This window comes from Parus major, chromosome 2 (assembly GCF_001522545.3).
Source record: "Parus major isolate Abel chromosome 2, Parus_major1.1, whole genome shotgun sequence".
Lineage (NCBI taxonomy): Eukaryota > Metazoa > Chordata > Aves > Passeriformes > Paridae > Parus > Parus major.
Window position 1 is genome coordinate 81,422,060 of NC_031769.1, and position 3,704 is coordinate 81,425,763.

Sequence of the window (3,704 nt, forward strand, 5' to 3'; positions counted from 1 at the left end):
TGCAATCTGCCCCTCAGGTTTGCATGGGCTTTTTCAGTCAGTGTTTTCCATTCTCAACTGCAGATTGGCAACAAAGAGTTCAGATGCAGAGCTGCATTTCACCCTTCTTTGTTTAAGTTCATGGGGAATGTGGGACTGGAATAATTAATGCAGGTGTTAAGAGAAGGATAAATGCAAAGTAAAATCTACACCTGAATTACAGAGTGCACAGAATCTAAGAGTCCTGTAGAACTCTGAATAGAGAATATTCACCTGTGGCGAATGCTGAATGTCCAGTTAAAATGTGTTCACCTCCTGTGTATGACAGAGTGTAAGAGGAGTTTTCTGTACATGGGCTTCCCACTGAGATGTATTTTGTTAAAAAGGATAGAGAAGATTAAGCTTTCAAATATTAAAAGCATGACTGGGCCGAAATCTAGGGCATGGATCTGGATAAAAAAATCTCTGCAATTAACAACAAATCCATGAACTTTACTGCAAAGCTCAGCAAAGGGTTTGGATCAAGGATTTATAGTCAAATGAAATGAAAGTACAAGAAAGAAGGCAGTCTAAGGGGTGGGAGAAGCACCAGTGATTAAATAGGTCATTATTCTAAAGAGGCAGAATTATTATCCTACTCTTGGGGCAGTCCTGCAACTTCTCTCAGGCAGTAATTGTCACTATATCTATACTGCCTCCAGTACCTCAACCAAACTGCTCAGGTTCCTACCTTGGCTCTCCACTGTGTTGTCATGTTCCCAGGAGATGTTTCAGTGAACGATCTGAATGAAGGAGGTGATGGGCATTACTCGACTGTGATGATGAGCAGGTTATGACGGTAGCAGAGATAATACTCTACATGAGCTTTAGAAAATGTTTTCAAGAAAATTTTCTACCAGGCTCTCTCTTTCTACACTGAAGTGCCTTTGTCTTGAAGTTACGATTTTTACCATGATGTGCATCAAGCATATAGTAACAAGTGGATCAGTAGTACAGGTTGTGCTTCATTTTCTATGTGTTCCCTGCCTCTCTACTGCCACTGTCCGCCCTGCAGTAGCCAGGGAGGCAGGGACCTGAGGTACTAAATTGAGGCTCTCTCCATTGCTGAGATGGTATTGCAGCCTTATTCCAGAGATCATGTGGGGAAAAAGAGAGAAAATTGACAACACACTTCTTTTTGAAGACAGGGGAAGGGGAAGGGTTACATTTCCTTATACCCATAAGGAAAACTGGGGAGGAAGAGATAAGGAGGGTGGAGATAACATTCTACATTTCAGAGGTACATCTTGGGTTATACCATTTTTCTAAATGCATTACAACGCCTCACCCTTTCTTCTTATTGTTGGGGGTTAGTTGTATTTTTTTTTTGTTCTGGCTTGCCCATGGAATTTTTACCCATTAGTTGCGGGGACAACCTAACTGTGGGTACTTAGTGGGTGCTTGACAAAAGACAAAGAGTGGCTGGGCCCAGGCGGGGAAGGGGGTAGGAAAAAGAAGGGTGGGGACAGTTTGGCGGCTTTTCTTCAGCTTCGGAGAAAGACATTTTTTGGGCGCAGAGCTGTTGCGGTAGAAAGAAGGGAATTTCGCCATCACCCAGACAGAGCTGCTGCTTCTTCTCCTTCTTCCCTCTTCCTTGGTGGCCTCACACCCCCTGTACTGCTGGGACGTGTGCCAGTGCCAGGCACCGCCGCGGAGCTGCTGATACACCAGCCCAGGATCTCAGCTCGTCCCTGCTGTTCCAGCTGAGTGTTCCTCAGAGCCCTGCAGGAGCACCGGGACTGCCCACCTGAGGAGTTTGTGAAAACAAAGCCTCTCCTCCATTCCGTCTCAGCCGAGAAAGCTGTCACGGGCTCCCTGGTTCTGTTTTCTTGCTAATGCTGTAGTTATTGTTGTTTGTTTGCCTGGTTATACTAGTAAAGAACTGTTATTCCTTATCCCCAGATCTCTGCCTGAGAGCCCCTTGATTTCAGAATTATAATAATTCAGAGGGAGGGGGTCTACATTCTTTCATTCCAAGGGAGGCTTCTGCCCTCCCTAGCAGACACCTGTCTTCTAGAACCAAGACAATTATATAAAAAAAAATTTAAGGGTTGTGGGCTTATCTTGATACAGAACACGAGTTTGTCCACCACTTGAGATTGGTGGGCCAGTTAGGTTGCTTCCAGTCCGCTAGTTCCATGTGATTGATTTCTGAGTAGTAGAGACTAAATTACTGAGAGCTTTTAAAACTGAACAATGAACAATCCCAAATGCTAGCACAATTACAAACAGAACAACAAAAAACAACAAGATAGTTTTGCTTATCAAAGTCCACCATCCTGTGAGTCCCCAGCCTTCAAGCAGCTCACTAAACCAGTCCTCGGCTTCTTGCTTCACTTGTCCAATCAAGTTCTTCATCTCTCGGAGGGCTACGTGGATATTGGGAGCTTTCGAGGTCAGGTTTAGGCAGCAAAGTACTTCAGATTCCTGGCATTCGTGTCCATGCAGCAGCAGAAGAAAATCTATGGCTGCTCGATTTTGGAGTGTGGCCTGCCTGGTAATCTTTTCTTCTTTGAGGAGGGAGATGAAGGCAGTGGATGTTAAGTTGGCCTGCCTAACTACCCAGCACTCTAGGTGTCCTAATTCATCTAGTGCCTTAGCAACTGCAACCCATGGAAGAAATATGGATGCAGCAACCCTTTTTGATTTTGCCCTATGAAAGATATCTGAATCGCAATTTGATTCTAAAATATCAGTGCTTCTTTTGTGGATTTCATGGGTTGAATTGTCTTTTCAATTCCATTTAATAATTTGGATTTGGTTGGGTGCAAACAGAGACTGCCGCCCAAAAGTACAAGGTCCTCCTCAAAGGTGTGATGGAATTCTTGCCCATGCAAATCTCTGCATATCAGAAATACACCTTTAGGGAGGCTTCTTGGATGCGAGCGGAGCGGATCGTCCTCTAAGACTTGACTTAGCGTACCACACCATTGTTTTGCTTTGAATTCTTTCCGATACTGGATTATGTAGTGATATAGTTTTGGATCTGACAGTGAGTTGTAAATGAAGTGAACACAAAAGGGTGCAGGGAAGGAGCCAATTAACTCCAATTCTTGGGGCTCCTTATTTGATTTAGGCAGTATCGGTAACCACTTTTCCACAGGGTTCTTCACTGCCACAGCCTGCCACTTACGGTTTTCACGTGGCTGGGCGCTGTGTGTTTTAGGAGTTGTAATAAACTTGGGAGCACTAAAGCTGGCTGGAAAGTCTCCAGCCTGTAGCGGGATCCCTCTCAGACAGGTGGACATAGGGTCTTCTCCTGCTACAGTGGATAAGCAGATATTATCTTGCTGAAGTGTTTGTGCCAGGGTCACCCAGATGTTCTGTCATGGCTGAGGGACAATCCAGGCAGCTGCCAGGCTGCTCAGCACTAGCAGGATGACAGCTGAGGTAAGGCTCATCATGGGTTTGAGTGTGAGGTACGTTTTCTCTAAAAGAAAACAAACATTTTTATTGAGAGACCGGCAGCTATTCACCAGTCTTCACAGAAGTAATTGTGAACACCGTCTATCTTTATTTTTAGCACACCTTTTATAGGGTTCTACAGGGTCCACGGGCAGAGCAAGCTACTATTGGCTAGTACACACAGTTTACATATTTTCCCCTACACACAAGGATATTGTTTTGCTTTACTCTCTCTTCTGCAGGCAAGTTTCAAGGATTTTAGCCCTTAATATCACGACTTA